The sequence below is a fragment of the Macrotis lagotis genome, chromosome 1 (assembly GCF_037893015.1).
Source record: "Macrotis lagotis isolate mMagLag1 chromosome 1, bilby.v1.9.chrom.fasta, whole genome shotgun sequence".
Taxonomy (NCBI): Eukaryota; Metazoa; Chordata; class Mammalia; order Peramelemorphia; family Peramelidae; genus Macrotis; species Macrotis lagotis.
In genome coordinates, this window is record NC_133658.1 from 323,063,279 (window position 1) to 323,084,989 (window position 21,711).

The 21,711-nt window shown below is 36.9% G+C and overlaps 1 protein-coding gene and 1 pseudogene across 1 annotated transcript in view; both read right to left on the bottom strand.

The window, feature by feature from the left end:
* The window catches only part of RALGPS1 (Ral GEF with PH domain and SH3 binding motif 1), a 749,724-nt gene that overhangs the window by 78,443 nt on the left and 649,570 nt on the right, over positions 1-21,711 (bottom strand). The gene's annotated exons all lie outside the window — the stretch shown is intronic.
* On the bottom strand, positions 11,614-12,529 carry LOC141505597 (small ribosomal subunit protein uS2 pseudogene; annotated as a pseudogene).

Genomic DNA, 21,711 nt, shown 5'->3' on the forward strand with positions numbered 1-21,711 from the left:
ATTTTCTTTATGCTATTTGCTCTCAAGGAAAATATGATTTCATTTGTATAAACTAAACATTACATACAGGGAAAAAACTAAACCAATGACATTCCTTAAGATGTTTTTTTTTTCTTCACACATGGTAACTGAGTTTTCTAGATTTCATGTCTTATGAGCTGTTCTCTGGTTTGTTTATTCTTACATAAAAGACATCCCCTGCTTAGACACAGTTACCCAGCTTAGGGGTTCCATCCATATTTTTTAGAATCATGAAAGCTCTTTCGGAAGGAGCTGTGAAGCTCAAGGCAGTCTCTGTTTCAGAATAGGAATCAGAACAGGAATATGGTGAATCAGGACTGGATCTAGAGTCTAAAGACCCTGATCAAATCTTAGCTCTGTCACCCAATATCTGTGTGACCTGGAACAAGTCACTTCTTTTTTGGGCATCAGTTTTCTTCATCAGTAAAATGAGGAAGGGTGTATTGGACTAGATGATCCTTAGTGCTTCAAGCTGTAAAATCCCTTGAGATCTATTTGACTCAAAAGGAAGACTGGATTTGTTGAAAGTAGACAAAACCTGTACAAAGTCCAATCACTCACACAGGCCAAATGATGAAGCTAATCGATTGAATATTTCTGACTTTTGAGGAGCCAGAGACAGGAAAATTGTATGTAACTTTTTGAATTTTCATGTTTTCCTCTTGTTGAGACGTTAGTAAAGTTAGATGTCAGGTGTAACTTTTTCTTTTTAGTGCTCCTTTTCCTTGGGCAGTGGAGAAGGTGAGAATGAACTTGCCACTTCAGTACTGTAGGTTGACTCATTAGAGCCAAGACAAAACAAAAAGAGCTGAAGAAACAGAGCAGGAAGTGTCTAAGCATGGGGAGGTAAAGGAAGAGATAGAAGAATGGTAGGCATGGTCCCTCTCCCTCACATATGAGCCTGCCCTTAAGCTCACACCACAGCTCTACCAGGGATGTCTGGGAAGTTACCAGTGAAATAGTCCTGGGAAGCTATTGGTGGACAAGCCCTTATCACCTCCAATGTGTGCTTTTAGGGAGATGCAATAGGGAAGGCAATAAGGAACAAGTGTGTATTAATCACTTATCTTGTATCAGGACCCTGTGCTAAGTGTTTTACAAATATTATCTATTATCTCCCTATTTCACTCTACTCTCTACTTAGCTGCCAAAGTGATCTACCTAAAGCCCTAGGCTGAGCATATCACCTTTCCCCTCCTCAATTTCTCACCTCCAGGATTAAATGTAAAATACTTCATTTGGCCTTCATAACTTGCTCTGACTTTTCTGGTTTTCTTTTTTTTTTTTTTTTGCAAGGCAAATGGGGTTAAGTGGCTTGCCCAAGGCCACACAGCTAAGTAATTATTAAATGTCTGAGACGGGATTTGAACCCAGGTACTCCTGACTCCAGGGCCAGTGCTTTATCCACTAGAGCACCTAGCCGCCCTTGATCTAGTTTCAATGGTTTCCTTGTTGTTCCTCAAAGGAGATACTCCATCTTTCCAGTGTAGGCCATTTTTCACAGACTATCCTCCAATCCTGGAACATGCCTCCTTTTTTCATCTCTGCCTCCTTCAAGTCCCAGCTAAAATTTCCAACCTCTATAGGAAATCTTCAATCTCTATATTGAGTATAAAAGCAGAAGGGAACTGTTGCTAGTTCCTGTGAAATACTTGTCCTGGAGGATTGATTCTTGCATCAAGGCTCTTGCAACTCCTTGCAATCTCCTGAGTTTAGGAGGTTGCCATCTGGGAATTTAGGGAATCTTGCTTATTTTCTTCCATAATTTTGGACAGGTTGTATGGAAACAAAAAAAAGTAAATGTAAGACTTATAAGTAGTTGTAGCTTGGAAGAAGAATAGCCTATAGAAGTCATGCTGTAATCTTCCACAATTCCCACTTCAACAGTCCTGAGTTTTACGTGACCTTTATAGTGCTAGTAATTGACATTTATGTAGCACTTTAATGTTTTCTATGTGCTTATCTGGCCTCCATAACAACTCTGTGATACAGGTCTAGACAGTATTATTTTCATTTTGCAAATTAGAAAACCAAGACACAAGAAGAGTATGACTTGCTTGGAGTTACACAGTAAATAATTTTCTGAGATAGGATTTTAATCCAAGTCTTCTGCTTTTAAGACTAATTCCCTATCTACTATACATGTCTCCCCATTATTATTTCAGTCACCCCACTGATCTCACTAATGCTTGCAATACTATGGAAGTATTTAAGCACTAATGACTTATGGTGTAGATTTAGATCCTCTGAACTTCTGGGAAAGTCAGAAATTGAAGAAGGTAGATATTGTTTGGCAGTCACTGCTTTCAGCTTCTGATAATCTTTGAAGGGCCACAACTCGCCCTCTTTTTTTAGGAAATGGACAATAGCAATAACAACAACAACAATAACAACAACAACAAAAGTCATGCTCCTGCCCATGCTCTATGCTTGTCCATGTAGGTTCTTTGTTACTATAGCAGTTAATGGAAGATGGGAGCAGCAGCTGAAGGAGCTGGAAGGGATAGAATAGCTACACACAGTTGGGCCTGAAATCCTTGTATATGCCTGGACATACAGTATGTTGGTATTCTCTATGTCCCTCTTAATAAAGCTCATTGACTATTGAACCCATGATCATTGAACCTCTGACCATGCCCAAGTTATGCAACTGAATGTGTGATCTTAGCTTTGATCAGGTCTCTCCTTTGGACATATTATTGTCTATAGTGTTATGGGAAGCATATAAAATAATCTGTGAATGGTTCTATAAGCCTTAATATGCTATAAAGTCTCAATTATCATCTTGTAATTATTTCCTTGAAATAAAGACTGAAACTTTATTATGACATGGTGGTGACTACAGGTTTTTTATGGCTAAAGCAGCAGAAAACAAATTCTGGCAGGCCTCACTGAGCTGGGGTCATCCAAGTAGGGTAATGGAAGGGATAAAAACCCTGATTCAGACGCTTTTCAGATGACTGGCCAGCAGGGGGTGTTTGTTTCTGTGCACATCTGCTCTACTGATTAAGGGAAGGGCCTTCATAGCTGGAGGGAGTGTTCTTGCCAATAAACTCATGGACCTTTGAATTATTCTTTTGAAAAGTCTTTTTCAGTGTTGCTGGTTTTTATTTCTTATTTTCATAATTTCAGGTCTATCAATGTTGGACTGACTGATCTATTTCCTAAATTTTTATTTTATCTTGCATTTCATTATAAGAGCACTAGACTTATCTTCATAATTACTAGTTGATATAAATTAGTTAGAAAGGAGTATTTATATATATAGTAACAGAAAGAGGGTGGCTGAAAAGAATCATTGATTTTAAAGATACAGGCAGTCAATCAAAGGAGGCTGCACCTATCCATGTGGTAGGGAACAAAGAGACCTATATTTTAGTTTATCTGCCTATACTACAAAGGCCTATCAAGGGTACTTCCATTTGTCAAATTAGATATGTCCACATAAGCCTGGATTATATACAAAATTCAGGGGAAAGTAGGTTCAAGATTAGAGAGCACATGGTGAAGGAGTAATTCATAGCTCCTGGTAGCTAGAAGTCCTTTTCTCCTCCTCCTCCTCCTAATAGATAATATTTATATAATACCTACTATGTGTTGGAAATTTTGCTAAGTAATTTACTATTATTGTCTCATTTGATCCTTACAACAACCCTGAGAGGTAGGTGATTCCTATTTTTCAGGTGAGAAAACTGAGGAAAATAGAGATGAAGTGACTTACGCAAGGTCACACAGCTAGTAAGTATCTGAAGTGAGATCAGAACTTAGGTCTTTCTGACTTTAAGCCCAGAATTCTATTTATCATGCCATGTATCCCCTTTCTGGTATACTCAGTAGTTTTCTTAAGACATGGCGAAAGTCAGTGCTTCTTAAACTTTCAGAACTCCTTTGTGATCTTAAAAATTATATTTAAGGCTTTCCCCTGGAGCTTTTGTTTATGTTGGTCATGTCAATAATTATTTAATATATTAGAAATTAAGATGTCTTAACATTATTATGAAAATAGTTTTGATTTTATGGATTCTCAAAAGGGTGTCAAGAACCCCCAGAAGTCCCTGGACCACACTTTCAGAAATTCTGGTATAGTTTTTTTCTACTCTCCTTTTAGAGCCTTGCAATGTCTAGTCTGTCCTTGTCTCTTGATGGAGATGGAGACACTGCCACAAATCACTGCAGTTCTGGATTGTTTTAATAAAATAATAATGACAAAGTCCAAATATTTTGACCTTCTATTGTTTACAAGGTTTTTCTCTAGTCAAGGGTGAGAGGGAAAGGAAACTGAGGCCAGAGACCTTCTTTCCCTTTATCCCATCCCTAGTGATTCTTTCTCAGGGTCTTGGCTGAAGTGGTTCCATCCTTTCTGCTACTAGACAAAGGATCCCTCAGTTCTGCACTAGTTCACTGGTTTTATTAAAGTTCCAGAAACTGGGACAAGTCCTTCAACCAATCTGAATTGATTTCCTGCTTCAGCTAGTTGAAGTTTTGATTGATTAATTGATCCAAAGGAGGAACCTATATCTTTCTTACAATTCTGATTGCCTCTTTTGAGATGTGTGTTCATTTGATAAGTTATCAGTGTTAGTGGAACAGAATGTAGTGAGAAGATTGATTTGATTACCCAATTAAATAATTCATGATTTTTTTCTCATGTTTATATAGTACTACAAAGTTTTCTAAACCATATCATTTAAACCTCACAATCATCCTGTGGAGGGTATTAAAGGTTTTATTTTACCTAATTTAAAGATAATTAAACTGAGGTTTGAAGGAGGGAGTTCATAGAGTTTGTATCAGAGATGTTCTTGACTTTGAGTTCAATATCCTATTTTCTTTTTCATTAATTTCACTATAGAAAGGAATATATCAAATGTCAATAGAAACTCAAAAGGATACAGTGTTGTTAATTGGTTAAATAAATATTCATGATCTTTTAAAAAAATTAATCAGGGGCAGGTAGGTGGCACAGGGTATAGAACAGTAGTCCTGGAATCAGGGGACCTGAGTTCAGATCCGACCTCAGATAATTAATAATTACTTAGCTGAGTGACCTTGGGCAAGCCACCTAGCCCCATTGCCTTGCAAACGAAAAACTAAAACCAAAACCAAAGCCAAAACCAAAACCAGAAAAACAAAAAATGAATCAGTAAATAGGAGAAGGATAGTTGTATGTATAACCATCCCTTCCACCCTCTTATGTAGTTTTGCTTAATGGTTTACAGGGTCTTGCTTGCTGTGTTTATTTAACTGGTCTTATTTGGAAGGTTGCTATTTTGTTGATGTTGTTTTTGGCCATGAATTTGCTTGTATCTTTCTTTAGCTTCTTATCCATATGATTGAATACATATATCTGTTGATAATTAAAACTAAATTCATCAATCCCCTCAGCTACTATATGCACACAAAATTAGATATATTAAAACATATAGTGGGTTGCCACGTGATACAATTTGTTCCCCATTCACTCAAGATCTAGCAAGGCTGGAAGAAAGCTTTCTAGTTATAGCTGTACTGGAAATTTTCATTCAGATATAGCTTGGAGAGGATCACTTTGAGATTCCCTTTCAAATATGAGGATCCATGATCCTGAATTTCATTCAGTAAAATATGGAATAAACAACAAACATAAATGTTATTATGGATATGATTCATAGGATCATAGATTTAGAGATGGGGTAAAGTAGCCTTTAAGATCATTTTATAATTGAAGAAACTTGAGATCTATAGAGGTTAAGTGACTTGCCAAGGGCACATGGGAAAATTTTGAACCCATATCTGAGGTCTTCAAAATCTACACTCTTTCCAATACTTTCTTCATTTCTACCAGCATCATAAATTCTATATTACTTTACAGTTTCATAAAATATTTTGACTTTTTTTTGTTTTTTGGTTGTTGTTGCTATGCTCAAATTTTCCTTATATTCTACTCTATAAGTTCTCTCTAGCCTCAAATCCTTCAGTCTTCCTTGCATTCTCTCTCTGATACTATCATAATCTGCATTTCTTCAGTAATTTTGTTCTTTGCTTTACTACAGAATTCTGTAACTTCCAAGTCAAACTTTTTCTTTAATTTATTCATTGTTATGTAAGTTTTAATTTTTCTTGCTATTGTGTTTGATATTTTGTTTTGTTTGATTTTATTCTTTTCTCTTAGCATTTCTGGAACTTTGTAATAGTGTACCTGAATCCCCCTTTTCACTTGAACTTCTGCCCAAAAATATCTTGAGTTGGAAATTTCAGAAATGTTCCTTTCCTCCCTGGTGTAACTGTAAGGAAGGGGTTGGGACAAGGTTTTTTCCCTTTTTACCCTGCCAAATGAAGTGGCTTAACTTGGCTGAGTTACTACTGTTCTTCTTCAGTGATTGCTGCTTTTTGTGCCAGGGCAAGCCTTGTGTAGGGGTCTTTGTTGCTGCTCCAAGGCAAACCCAATGAAGAAGTCATCATTACTAGTTCTGGACAAACTTCACATGAATAAAAAAAGAGAATAGGGATTATAAGAGACTTCAAAAAATCAATTTCATGAGTGAAAGATGGGAAAGTTATGACTAGATAGTAAGTTCATCTCAAAAAGATCTGGGGTTTTTAAGGATCTACAAGTTCAACAAGAGCCAGAAATTTGAAATTGTAGTCAAAGAACTAATTCAATTTTAGATTGAATCGAGGGAGGCACAGAGTTCAAGAAAAATGAAATGTTCCCATTGCTCTCTAGTCTGGTCAGATCTCACTTGTAGACTTAGGAAGAGTTCTGGGTACATAAAGAGATTGATATTCTGGAAAGTATCCAGAGAAAGATAACCTCCTCCAGGATAGTAAAGGTCCTCAAGATCATGCAGTACGAAAATTGGCTTAAGGAATTAAGAAATATTGAACCTGAAGATGACAGAATTTATGGGGAACATGATAGCTATATTCAAGTATTTGATGAACTAGAAGATAGAAATAGAGGTATTAAGTAAAGTTTTCAGAGAGGGATAATGTAAGGAAAAACTCCTTAATGATTACTGCAATCCAAATAGAATGAGTCAGCTCAGGGAAGGTGGTAAGTTTCCTCTCACTAGTAGTCTTCCAGTAAAGACTGGATGACAATTTGTTGGAGATATTTAGAGGAGGTACTTGACTGAATGAGATGATATCTGAGTTTGTTTCTGCCTTTTAGAGACTGAAATTCTGAGGTGGTAAAGCAAATTCTTGTTGGTGGTAGTATGAGAAAGAGAATAATACAGTTAAAAATTGAATCACTTCTCCTTTTCCTTCCCCAGTCCCTAGAGGTTTAATAATAGTAATGGCTATTTCTGAGATCAAGGCATAAAAGGAGGGAGGAGTGAGCCATTAGAGAAAGATTTAGGCTATTTTCCAATCCCAATAGGGATTCCTGGAGAGTGGGCATTGAGGCTGAAGGAAGCATTCAGGCTTTGACAGGATGCCTTCCCAAAATATATGAAATCAAGAATTCAGCAACCAAGCTCCATAATAGGGAGAACAGTGCAGCTACCTCTTCTTGGGTTCTTAGCCACTGCAACTGATCCACTGGTAAACTTATGAGTACCAGTCAACCTTCAAATTTCTTGATTATCTTGTGCTTTTTGATCTCAGGGAACTTTGTGGATTTAGCTCTACATCATAGGAAACAGATACTGGGGCAACACTGAACCATGGCAAAGGTGTTAGAAAGCTTTGATGAGTATCCCCTCTGGTCAGTTTTAATAACTCATGAACTGTGTCCCTTATAGGATCAGTGGACAGTCTTGTTCTTAGAATTTGAAAATTTATGTTGCATGATTTCAAGGTCTTATGGAATGTACAGGTAGCCATGTTTTGGCTGACTTTATCATGTCTAGGGCTGCCTAGAGATACTTCATATAGATACCTTTCCTGACTCCATAGGCAGATCATCTCCCTCTCCTCAAATTTTTCCTGGCCTTTGCCTACAGAGCCTTGCTCTGATTTCAGTCTTCTCTTTGAAGGGGAGCTAAGTGGTGCACTGGATAGAGTTCTGGGCCTAGTGTCAGAAAGACTCATCTTCTTGAGTTCAAATCTGGCCTCAGACAATTCCTTAGATGTTGGATGCTGGACAAATCACTTAACCTTGTTTGCCTTTGTTTCTTCATTTGAATTAGATTGTTAGCTTATAGAATCACTGGACCTCAGAGTAGGAAGAAGCCTTAATACTTACCTAATCCCACATAGCCCTTAGTATAGGAAGTGCCTCTATAAAACGCCTGCCAAGTGGTCATCCAAGCTCCACTTGAAGATTTCCTTTAGTGATTAGTAAATAATAACCTTCCAAGGGAGATGATTCTATTTTGGGGCAACTCTAATTCTTGAGAAGTATTTTTTCATATTGAACCAAAATCTATTTTGGAGATCATCTACTCCAAGCTCTTCATTTTATAGATTAAAAAAAAAACAACTGAATTCTAAAACTAGTAATAGTGGAACCAACACTAGAACTCAACTACTCTTGACTCCAAATTAACACTCCTTCCACTGAATGTCTGATGAGGACACATAGAAATCAGTTAAAGGCCGTTGGGATTTTATTTTTTTCCTTAGGAAATTTCACCTTGGATTAGCCTATATATCAAGTCTATCAAGATCTTTATGGAAATTCATTATGTAAAATGGTATATAAGTTACCACTCCCAACTTCTTTTTACTATATTATCTTCAAAGTTGCTGAATAAGCACAAAAACAGGGTCAATGACACAACCTTGCATTATGCCACTAGAGACCTCTTCCAGAGTTTTTATTAATCAACCCAATATCACTTTGACTCTGGTTATTCAATCAACCACTCATTCATCTAATTGTACTATTGTCTAACCCACCTTTCTTTGTCTTTTCCATAAGGTTTTTATGATAGACTTTGTACAATGCTTCAATGAAATCCAGGTATGCTATGCCTTCTACTAGTCTAAGAACCCTATCAGAAAAGGAAATGATGTTAATCTGACATAACCTGTTCTCAGGGGACATGTAATGATGACTCATAGTGATCACTACTTTCCTTTCTTAATACTGACAAACTATCCTCTTAAACAGTAATGCAGAGGGGGTGGCTAGGTGTCACAGTGGATAGAGAACCAGCCCTGGAGTCAGGAGTACCTGAGTTCAAATCTGGTCTCAGACACTTAATAATTACCCAGCTGTGTGGCCTTGGCCAAGCCACTTAATCCATTTGCCTTGCAAAAACCTTAAAAAAAAAGTAATGCAGAATCTACCCTTTTTAAATCAGAATTTTCTAGTCCTGTGAAACCTTTTCTGTTTTTAAATCAGTAACAGTGGTGACCATACTGACAAATTCTTTCAGGACTCCAAGTTAAATATTATCCAAATGTTAGCTAATTACTGTCAGAGAAGAGAGTAAAGAGAAATATTGGAAGCTACAAGGGTGCAGATTGCATCTCTATTCAGGAACTTTCCTAGTAGTCAGAAATTATGCAAGTTAAAAGAATCTACGTTAAGCTGTAGTGAATGCTGTAAAGTCACCAAAAAAAAAAAAAAAGACTTTTTGATCAACAACTAGGAGGATATGGTAGAGAAAATTCCTTTACTGTATGGTTTGACCATGTGACCAATGAGACCCCTTCCAATTTTAGGACTTTAAGATGTCTTATATTCCTTATTCTGTTTTAACCTAGAAGATGGGCTTTACTTTAAAAATTGTTAATATATTTTATTTTAGATCATTTAAATTTAAATTTTTCTCTCCTACAAATGTGATTTCTATTAACAAGAATAAAAAAAGAAAGGAAAAACAAAACAGTTCAGCCACACATTGTCTGACAATATGCAGTTACATTAATCATCTCCCACTTCGTGGAAGAATGAAATTATACATTCTCTTCTCTTTTCTGAGGCCATGCTTAATTTTTATAATTAATTACACAAATCAGAGGAGTTTTATGTTTCTCTTTCCATTTATAATATTTTAGTCATGAGGTGCATTACTTTCCTGGTTCTATTCATTTTACTTTGTCTCAGTTCATATGACTTCCCACACTTCTTCAAATTCTTCATAACCATTATTTCTTAGAAAATAGTGATATTTCATTATAACAGACCACAATTTATTATCTATTCTTTAAATTATGGATATCCACTTTGTTTCTAGTTCTTTGCTTAAACAAAAAAATAGTTTTATGAATATTTTGATGCCTTTCTTTTTGTCATTGACCTTCTTAGGGATATATTGGTCTTCACTTTTTATTGTTTATAGCTTTGATCTTTTACAATTTAACTATTTTGAAAGTTTATTTTAACTTACTAGATTTTATTTATTCAAATTTATTTAGACATATTTTCCTCATTTAAAGGCCTCCAGTGTTTCACTGTAGTGTGGAGGTTACTCCGGCTTCTCAAATGCCTGTTTAGAGTAAATGCTAATTGGTTCAGATAAATTGGAAATGTTTTGAGGACAGGTTTTTAGGACACTGTCATCTGGGGACTGGAAAAGATGACTTTAGAGGTAGTCATTACTAAAATGATGGTTACAAAGTCTTTGGCTTTAGCAATTGATAAATACCAACTAATAAGAGGTGGCAGATTTGAGACCTGCATCAAAGGAGGGACCACACATAGTGATGAAATCATATAGCCTTGAGTATTGCAATTAGGTATTTATTTTTTATTGGGACATCCCAGTGTTCCAGTAGAAGACATATATGCCAAATACAACAACTGAAATGCTTCCCCCCCCTCTAGTTAGAGCTCAGCACCCGCAAAGAAACTGCTATTTCCTGACTCTGATGACTCCTGTTTATTAAAAGGATATATGTGTGTGTATGTGTGTGTGTGTGTGTGTGTGTGTGTGTGTATGTATACCTGTATCTGTGAATACAGTGGGAATATAAGAGAGTAGAGAGGATATAGAAAGAAATAATGGAAAATTTGTCATTGTTAACATTAAAGGAGTTATAAATAATTGTAGCTATTGTTTCATATTGGTTTGACAAAATTGAGGGAAAAAGAAACAAGGCTAGGTTTGTAGTATAGTTCACTAAAGCATATTTGCCCCAGGGCATAACTAAAATACAGAACATCTGCAATAAATAATAGTAGCAAACACTGCAATACTAGTAATTAAGGAGGAAAAAAAGTAAAATTAAATTAAAGAAAAAAGGTCTATGGCAACTGACATACAGAAAATCTGATGGTCCTAGTCTAAAACACATGGCTCTTAGAAATCTTATAGAACTTCAGGATGAAGTTTACTCCAGATAAGGCTAAATATACACCTAAGTATAGTTGGACTTCTACTGTTTGTACATCCAGGCCTAGCCTATAACACCCAAGGATTAAAAACAATTTATATCCTCTGATATTATCAAAGACTCCACTGACAGGAGAGGGAGCAAGAGAGCCAGGTGACACCTTGTGGCAGAATCAACCATCCTGGCAGGGGATAATTACTTGAATGATTTTTTTCTTTCCTGTATTTTTGCTCCTCTGGGCCATGTATCCCAGAATATCTTTTGCATTGAGCAAATTACCTGAAATCTTAGATACAAATTCTGGTAAAATATGACAACCTTTGCTCACCCCCCCTCCCTTATTTTGTTAAGAAACCAATGTTTATTTTCCATCCACATTTTTCCAACACTATTAGAGCATCTGGGTAAAACTTAGGACCACTCTGTCGTAGTTCCTACCCATTCAGTGGCCTGAGCAGTAGGAGCTGCAGACCAGTCCTCAGTAGCCGGCTGAGCATTCCAATCATCAGTAGGGAACTGCTGAATGGGCACAGATGGCACCTGGACACCCTCAGACCAATCAGCCACCTCTGGCTGAGCAGCAGTGAATTCTGGGGTAGGTGCAGTCCATTCACCCTGAAATTCCTCCTTTGTCACTGCCTTCAGCTGCGATCTGCTCTTCCTTTTCAATCTCCTCTGGATCTCTGTAGAAGTAAAGATCAGGCATGACCTCCCATGGGTGCTCGCGGGAGATGGTACCACGCATCCGCAGGACTTCTCGGGCCAGCATCCACCACATCAGACGCACTGAGTGAGCTCCCTTGTTGTTACATGGGATGGCAATGTCCACATAGTGAAGTGGGGAGTCTGTGTTGCACAGTGTAATGGTTGGAAGGTTAACATATGATGCTTCAGTCAAAGGCTGATGATCTGCACGAGGATCAGTGACCACCAAGAGGCGAGGCTCCCTGAAAGCTGCCTGGATCTGGTTAGTGAAGGTGCCCGGGGTGAAGCGTCCAGCAATAGGTGTGGCGCAAGTGGCAGCAGCAAATTTCAGAACAGCTCTCTGGCCAGTGTTCCTGGATGAGATGACACTAACATCAGCTGGATTTTCAATGGCAACAATGGCACGAGCTGCCAGCAGAAGCTTTTCCCAAGTTCTCTTCAAATTAATAATATAGATGCCATCACTCTTTCTTTTGTAGATATACTGTTCCATCTGGAAGTCCAAATTGGTGCCACCCAAATGGGTGCCTGCAGCGAGGAATTTGAGGACATCATCCTCCTTCATCTTCAAGACATCCAGGGCTCCGGACATTGTGAAAGTTTCCCTTGAAAGTTACGATGGAAACCGTGAACAACACTGTATGGACCCCTCTTCTGGGCAGCGTGGAAAGCTGCTCACTCCTTTTTACCCATCATTCATGTATACTTGGGATTGCAGAACTCTGATAGTGGTGGTCCTCCTAGACCATTATGCTCTAAGTACTGATTAGAATCAGGGCAGAATTTGGAAGGGATGCCTTGATGCCCATTTCTGAAAGAAGGTGATAAGGTAGGGTACTATCAAATCAGCTAAATCTGCACCCACCAAGTTTCAGAAGAAAAATGAAACACTGCCTGGACCCCAAAAGGTCATTCTATCCATTAATTAATATTTTATTTTTGTTGTTTAGTCATTTTTGACAGTTTGTGAAGCCATTAGGGGTTTTCTTGGCAATGATGCTGAAATGGTTTGCCATTTCCTTCTCAGATGAGGAAAATGAGACAAATGATTAGTCTAGGGTTACTCAGTTAGTAGTTGTTTGAGACTAGATTTGAACTTAGGAAGATGAGTCTTTCTGACTCCAGGCTTGATGCTCTATCTACTGCACCACCTAATTACTCTACTAATATACCTAGTTGTCTTGTATTTGTGGAATACAATAATATTACAGATATAAGTTCTCTACAAAGTAATTAAAGATGAAGTAAGCACTATCAATTGGTGATACCAAGGAACGCTTCATGGAAGATGTAGTACCTGGACTGAGAAAAGGAGGGAATGTATTCTAGCCAAGAGGAATGGCTTGATCAAATATTATCATTCTTTTGTTTAGTTATCCCTTCCCAAAAGGCAATTTTTCACAACCTACTGAAACAAGTCAATCAACAAACAATCAATAAGCATTTATGAAGCACCTACTATCTACACAAATACCATATTGAGCTTTGGAATAACAAAAGCCCAATTTGGATCCTATAAACACTTCACATGAGGAGTAGAAAACCCACAATGTTCTATGGCCACCAAACAGGTAAAAAATTCATAGAATTCACAGAACTGGAAGTGATCTTAGGGATAACCTAGAAAACCCCTCTATTTAAAGGCCCAGAGAGGGAAAATGATCTGCCCATTGTTATACAAAGAGGAAGGAACAGAGATAAGACTCAAACCTTGGGATCCAAGGTCTACCTATCATTCTTTCCACTTTGCCACATTTTCTCATTTGTATTTTTGTAATGATGATGATAATTACTAGCATCTAAATCAAGGGCAAGGAACCTCCAGCCTGTGGGCTGTTTTGGACAAACTGTCAAGGCAATTGCAAGTAGGGACTTGAAATTCAACAAATCTAGTAGCTTTTTAAGGGTGAATTGTTTAAATGTTTGATCAGATATAGCCTGTGAATGGTATTATAAATGTTCAAATGATCTTTGGCAGAAAAATGTTTCCCATCTTTTTTGGGGGGGTGGGGGTAAAGCAATGGGGTTAGGGCAACTTGCCCAAGGTCACACAACTAGGTAATTATTAAGTGTCTGAGGTCCGATTTGAACTCAAGTCCTGACTCCAGTGCTCTATCCACTGTGCCACCTAGTTGCCCCCTACTGGGCCACCTAGCTGTCTCAGTTTCCCACCTTTTTGGATATACGTTTTTGGGACAGCTAGGTGGTACAGTAACTAGATCTCTGGGACTGGAATCAGGAAGACCTGAGTTCAAAGACATTTGCTAACTCTTTGACCCTGGGCAAGCCACATGACCCTGTTTGCTTCAGTTTCCTCATGTATAAAATGAGCTGGAGAAGGAAATGGCAAACCACTCCAGTATCTTTGCCAAAAACCTCCCAAATGGGGTCATGAGGAGTCAGGCATGACCCAAACTACTTAGCAACAACAAATATAGTGCTATAAGATTTGCTTAATACTTTTTTATGTATGTTATCTCACTTTTTTCTCATAACAATTCAGAGAGATAAATGCTATTATTATTCTCATTTTACAGATGAAGAAATGGACACATTTTCCACACACATCTACAAACAAATAAGAGGCCATTCTGGCTAGTTTTGTCATATTTTAAATCAAACTGACCAGTTTGTATAGAGCCAGGCCCATAACACCCATCTTCTCCCTCTGGAGCCTTGGCAAATAACATTGCTGCCTTTCAAAAATCCAATTGATTAGTGACCCCATTGGGGGTTTACAGTTTTTTTTGGGTGACTTCTGGTCAAGTTGGCAGAGGCAAGCCAGGCACTGTTTTAAGCTCTCCAAGTTTTCCCTCAGAACTAACACGAACCAAGCCTCTTAACAGATTTTGGATCTGCAGAATCCAGTGAAGAACCTAGGAGAATATCACGTAGCAAGGTCTGTCACAGAGGAGCATTGGTGAACCAGAGGAGAGAGCAGAGATGAAGGGCAAAGGTGGCAGAAGCATTCGCTGTGTGTGTGTGGTTGGCAGAAGAGCTCCAGCTTGGAGGACCAGACATTGATCTGGTCAGCTCAGCTGGTCTGATAGCTGAGTCCCAGTGTTTCCAGCTGAATCCCCTCTCCCCATTCCTGTGAGAGAAGAGACTTTCTCCAGAGCAAACAACCCTCCTGGTGTTTACACCTTGCCCTGAGGTTCAGATGAGGCCACCATATCTCCCCCAATGCTGATTTCGGATTAAGTAGATTAATTACCAGTCCATATTGTTCAAGAACAGCCTAATAAACCCTGCTCTCCCTCCCCCAAGGACTAAGGAGGGGACCACTAATCATAGAGAAACCAGAGAAAGCTTCTGGCATCCCCTATAAGCCAACCCATTGAATAACCCCTGAAGTGGTCAAAGCCTCTAGGGATCTCAATACTAAAGATCTGTGAACCAGCCCCTTCCCCAGCACAAGTCCTGAGGGAAAGGACCCAAAATGAAGAAAGGCCAGCATAATAACTGAATGTTACCTTGAAGACAAGGATCCTAATTCAGAAAGGAATAAAGCTTCAAAGGAGAATATGGATTGGTCCAGCCCAGAAACACTTCTTAGAAGAGGTCAGAAAGAAGTTTAAAAATCAAATAGAAAAAGTTGGAAAAGAAATGCAAGAGAAAATTAACATCTTACAATAAGAAAAAAATCCTTTGAATTTGGATAAGTGTGAAAAGAAAATAATTCTTTCAAAAACACAATTGGGGAAATGGAAAACTCCTTCAAAAATAGAATTGACTAATTGGAAAAGAAGATACAAAAAGTAAATTAAGAAAACTCTTCTCAAAAAAAAGATTGAATCTGTGAAAATTAATGACTTCATGTGATATCAAGAATCTGTTAAACAATTAAAAAAAAGAAAAAATAGAAGAAAACGTAAAATACCTCATCAGCAAAACAGCAGACCTGGAAAATAGATCCAGAAGAGACAATTTAAGAATTATAAGACTTCCTTATAGGACTTCCTGAGAACTTGGAAGATAAAAAAAAGGCTAAATCCATACTTCAGGATATAGTGAAGAAGAACTGCCCTGATATCCTGGAACCAGAGGGCAAAATAATCATTGAAAGAATATATCGATTCTCTCCTGAAAGGGATCTCAAAATGAAAATACCAAGGAATATTGTGGCCACTTCCAGAACTAGCAGATCAAGGAGAAAATTTTACAAGCAGCCAAAAAGAAACAATTTAAATTCCAAGGAGCTACAGTCAGGATTACACAGGACCTGGCTGCATCAACATTAAGGGATTGAAGGGCCTGGAATATGATATTCCAGAGAGCAAGGGAGCTTGTAATGCAGCCAAGAATTCACAATCCAGCAAAACTGAGGCTTCTCATCTAGGCAAAAAGATGGACATTGAATGGAATATGAGACTTTCAACTTTTCCTGATAAAAAGACCAGAGCTAAACAGAAAATATGGTCTTCAAATGAGAGACTCAAGAGATACATGAAAAGGTAGAGGGGGGAAAAGAAAAAAATGTTATTCAATAAGATGAAACAAACTATATTCCCTCCTGGGAGAAAGATTCTCATAACTCTTGAGAATTGTAACTCTCTTAGAGAATATACTTAGCCAGAAGTAATGGACACTCACGACTTGTCTGTGACTCTGATGGAATGAGTGAAAAAGAATATGTCCTTAAAAAGGCGGGGGGGAGACAGTAAAGGGATGGGTGGAAGGAAGAGATTAAATGGTTTAAAAATTATGTTACATGAAGAGGTTTCAAAGGACATATTGCAATAGAGGGGAAGGAGGGAGGAGGTGAGAATTGTTTGAATCTTACATCAGATTTGACTCAAAGAGGACTAACACACACTCCTTTGAGTTTAGAAACTTGTCTTATCTTTTAAATATTAAGGGGGAAAGGTGGGACTGACAGAAAGAAAGGAAGGAATATGGGGCAAAGGGAAAGGGGAAAGAAAAGGAGGGAGTTGGATAGAGAGGGACAAACACACAGAAGGACATGGTATTCAGAAGCAAAATACTGGAGAATAGGGAAAAGGGGAAAATACAAATGGAGGGAAGATAGCATGGAAGTCAATACTCGGTAATAACTTTGAATGTGAATGGGATGAATTCTCCCATAAAATGGCAGCAGATAGCAGAGTAGATTGAAAAGCAGAATCCTACAATATGCTGCTTATAAGAAATGCATTTGGAGCAGAAAGAGATACCTACAGAGTAAAGATAAAAAGCCGGAGCAGAATATATTATGCTTTAGCTGAAGTGAAAAAGGCAGGGGTAGCAATCCTTATCTCAGACAAAGAAGCTACAAAAATAGATCTCATTAAAATAAATAAGGAAATTATATTCTCCTAAAAGGTACCATAAACAATGAAGCAATTTCAATACTAAATATATATACACCAAGTGATATAGCATCCAAATTCTTAAAGGAGAAGCTGATTGAGGTACAGGAAGACATAGGCAGCGAAGCTACTGGTGGGAGGCCTCAACCTCCCTTTCTCAGAATTAGATAAATCTAACCATAAAATAAATAAGAAGGAGGTTAAGGAGGTAAATAGAATGTTAGAAAACAGACATGATTAGACCATGGAGAAAACTGAATAGGGATAGAAAGGAATATACCTTTTTCTGTAGTACATGGAACCTATACAAAAACTGACCATGTATTACAGGGCATAAAAACCTTACAATAAAATGCAGAAAGGCAGAAATATTGAATGTATCCTTTTCTGGCCATGATGGGATAAAAATCACTTGCAATAATGGACTATGGAGATATAAACCTAAAGCTAATTGGAAACCAAATAATCTCATTTTAAAGAATGAATGGATCAAACAACAAATTATAGAAAAATATAGTGATTTCATCCAAGACAATGACAATAATGAGACAATGTAACAAAACTAATGGGAGATAGCCAAAATAGTCTTTAGAGGATATATTATATCCCTAAATGGTTACATGAATAAATTAGAGAAAAAGGAAATCAATGAACTGAGCATGCACTTAAAAAAGTTAAAGAACAAATTAAAAATCCCCAATTAAATACCAAATTAGAAATTCTAAAAATTAAAGGAGAAATTAATAAAATCAAAATCAAGAAAAGTATTGAATTAATAAACAAAAGCAAGAGTTGGTTTATGAAAAAAACAATAAAATAGATAAACTTTTGGTTAATTTGATTTAAAAAAGGAAAGAAGAAAATGATATTACTAGTTTCAAAAATGAAAAAGGTGAACTCACCACCAATGAAGAGGAAATTAAAGTAATAATTCAGAACTATTTTGCCCACCATATGCCAATAAATTTGATAATCTAGGTGAAATGGATGAATATTTACAAAAATATAAATTGCCCAGGTTAAATGAAGAGGAAATTAAATACCTAAATAACCTTATGTCAGAAAAAGAAATTCAACAAACCCTCAATGAATTCCCTAAGAAAAAAATCTCCAGAGTCAGATGGATTCACTAGTGATTGCTATCAAACATTCAAGAAACAATTGATTCCAAATTTATATAAACTATTTGGAAAAATAGGTGAAGAGGGAACTCTCCATAATTCATTCTATGACACCAATATGGTGCTGATACCTAAACCAGGAAGACTCAAAAACAGAGAAAGAAAGTTAGAGACCAATTTCCCTAATGAATGAGGATGCAAAAATCTTACATAAAATATTAGCAAAGCTATTGCAACAAGTTATCACTAGGATAATACACTATAACTAAGCAGGATTTATTCCAAGAATGCAGGGCTGGTTCAATATTAGGAACATTGTCAGCATAATTGACTTTATTAATAACAAACCTAACAGAAATCATATGATTATCTCAATAGATGCCAAAAAAAGCCTTTGACAAAACACAACATCCATTCCTACTAAAAATACTAGAGAGAGTAGGAATAGAAGGACTGTTCCTTAAAATGGTTAGCAGTATCTATCTGAAACCATCAGCAAACATTATATGCATTAGGGATAAACTAGAAGCATTCCTAGTAAGATCAGAGATGAAATGAGGATGCCTGTTATCACTACTACTATTCAATATTCCACTAGAAATGTTAGCTTCAGCAACAAGAGAAGAAAAAGAAATTGAAGGAATTAGAGCTGGGAAGAAAGAAGCAAAACTTTCACCCTTTGCAGATGACATGATGGTATACCTAGAGAATTCTAAAAAAAATCATTTAAAAAAACCACTGGAAAAATTGGCAAATTTAGCAAAGTCACAGGATATAAAATAAACCCACATACATCCTCAGCATTTCTATACATTGGCAACAAGATACAGCAGCAAGAGGTAGAAAAAGAAATGCCATTTAAAATAACATCAGGGTGTATAAAATACTTGGGAGTCTACCTGCCAAGGCAGAATCAGAAACTCTATGAAAACAACTATAAAACACTTTTCACACAAAATCAAACATATAAAATATAAATAATTGGGCAAATTTCAATTGCTCATGGATTATCTGAACCAATATAATGAAAATGACAATTCTGCCTAAATCAAACTACTTATTTAGTGCCATACCAATCAAACTTCCAAAAAATTTCTTTAGTGAGCTAGAAAAAATTATAACTAAATTCATATGGAGAAAAAGTCAAGACTATTAAGGGATTTAATGACAAAATGCAAAAGAAGTAAACTTAGTCTTGCTAGATCTAAAATTATATTATAAAGCATTTAGTCATCAAAGCTGTCTGGTACTGGCTAAGAAATAGAGTGGTGTATCAGTGGAATAGACTAGGTGCAAAAGAGACGGCAAGAAATTATTTTAGTAATCTGCTGTTTGATAAACCCATAAAGTCCAGCTTCTTAAGAACTCACTTCAATTAAAAACTGCTGGGAAAACTGGAAGATAGTATGTCAGAAATTAGGATTAAACCAACATTTTATACTCCATATCAAGATAAGATCAGAATTTAGACATAAAAGATAATATAAGAAAATTAGGAGAACAAAGGAAAAGTTTACCTGTCAGATTTATGGAAAGGGGAGCAGTTTATGACCAAGGAAGAGATAGAGAACATTATAAAAAACAAATTGGATAATTTTGATTACATTAAATTAAAAAGATTTTGTATAAACAAAACCACTCTAACCAAGATCAAAAGAAATGTAGTAAATTGGAAAACAATTTTTACAACTAGTATTTCTGACTACATAAAATATATAGAGAACTGATTCAAATTTATAAAAAAAACAAGCCATTCTCCAATTGGCAGATGGTCAAAGGATATATACAAAGGCACTTTTCAGATGAGGAAATCAAAGCTATCCATAGTCATATGAAAAATTGCTCTAAATCATTACAGATTAAAGAAATACAAATTAAAGCATCTCTGAGGTACCACCTCATACCTCTCAGACTGGCCAATATGACCAGAAAGGACAATTATCAATGTTGGAAGGGATGTGGGAAATCTGGGATATTAATGCATTGATGGTGGAGTTACGAACTGATCCAAAGTTTCTGGAGAACAATTTGGAATTATGCCAAAAGGGTCATAAAACTGTACATACCCTTTGGTCCAGCAATGCCATTACTGGATCTGTGTCCTGAAGAGGTCATGAAAAAGGGGGAAAGACCCACATGCACAAAAATATTCATGGCAGCTCTGTTTGTGGTGGCAAAGAACTGGAAATTGAGGGGATAATCAATAGGGGAATGACTGAACAAACTGTATATGTATGTGATAGAACACTATTGTTTTATTAGAAACTAGGAGGGATGGGCTTTCAGAGAAGCCTAGAAGGATTTGCATGAATTGATGCTGAGATGAGCAGAACCAGAAGAACATTATACATCAATGTGGGTTGATGATTAACCTTAAATGGACTTGCTCATTCCATCAGTGCAGTAATCAGGGACAATTTTAGGGGATCTGTGTTGGAGAATACCATCTGTATCCAGGGAAGGAGCTGTGGAGTTTAAATGAAGACCAAAGACTATTGTCTTCAATTCTTTAAAAAATGTCATTTTAAGGAAGAAAGTATCATGGAAACAAATGTAAAGATTATCAGATTGCCTTTCTGTTGGGGAAAGGGGGATGGGGAGGAAAGGAGGGGGGAAAATTGTAAAATTCAAAACCTTGCAAAAATAATTGGTAGAAATTACTATTGTATATAATTGAAAATCAAAATATTTACATTTAAAAAACAAAGATCCAATTGATTAGTGCCTTCATTTGGGGTTTCCTTTTTTTTTTGCGAGGCAATGGGGTTAAGTGATTTGCTGAAGATCACAAAGCTATTAAGTATCAAATGTCTGAGGTCATATTTGAACTCTGGACTTCCTGACTCGATGCTCTATCCACTGTTCCACCTAGCTGTCCCTGCATTTGGGGTTTCCTTAGCAAACAGTGTTAAGTAATTTGCCCAGGGTCACACAACTAGGAAGTGTCTGAGGCTGGATTTGAATTAAGATCTTACTGACTCCAGGGCCATCACTCTATCCACTGGACCACCTAGCTGCTCAATGGGTTAGTATATTTTCTCAACTCTAAATGGACTCAGATCTTGGCACTTATCAGACAATCATACTAATTATCCTTTACTTTTGAATAATTTCTCTGAAAGTTTCTCCCCAAGGAGTCGGTAAAAGATACTAGAGGAGATACAAATTTTAGGTCTTAGAAGAGGAATAAAATGCAGAATTGATGATGAAAATACACCAAAATCCACTAGAAGTTCTTCAGAGAGAGGCAAGCAAAAGTACAGGGTATGTATGTGAAGGCTAAGGGGGAAGGTTATGTTCACAGATGAGCAAGAAAAACTTCGAACTATGATTCAAAAACAATG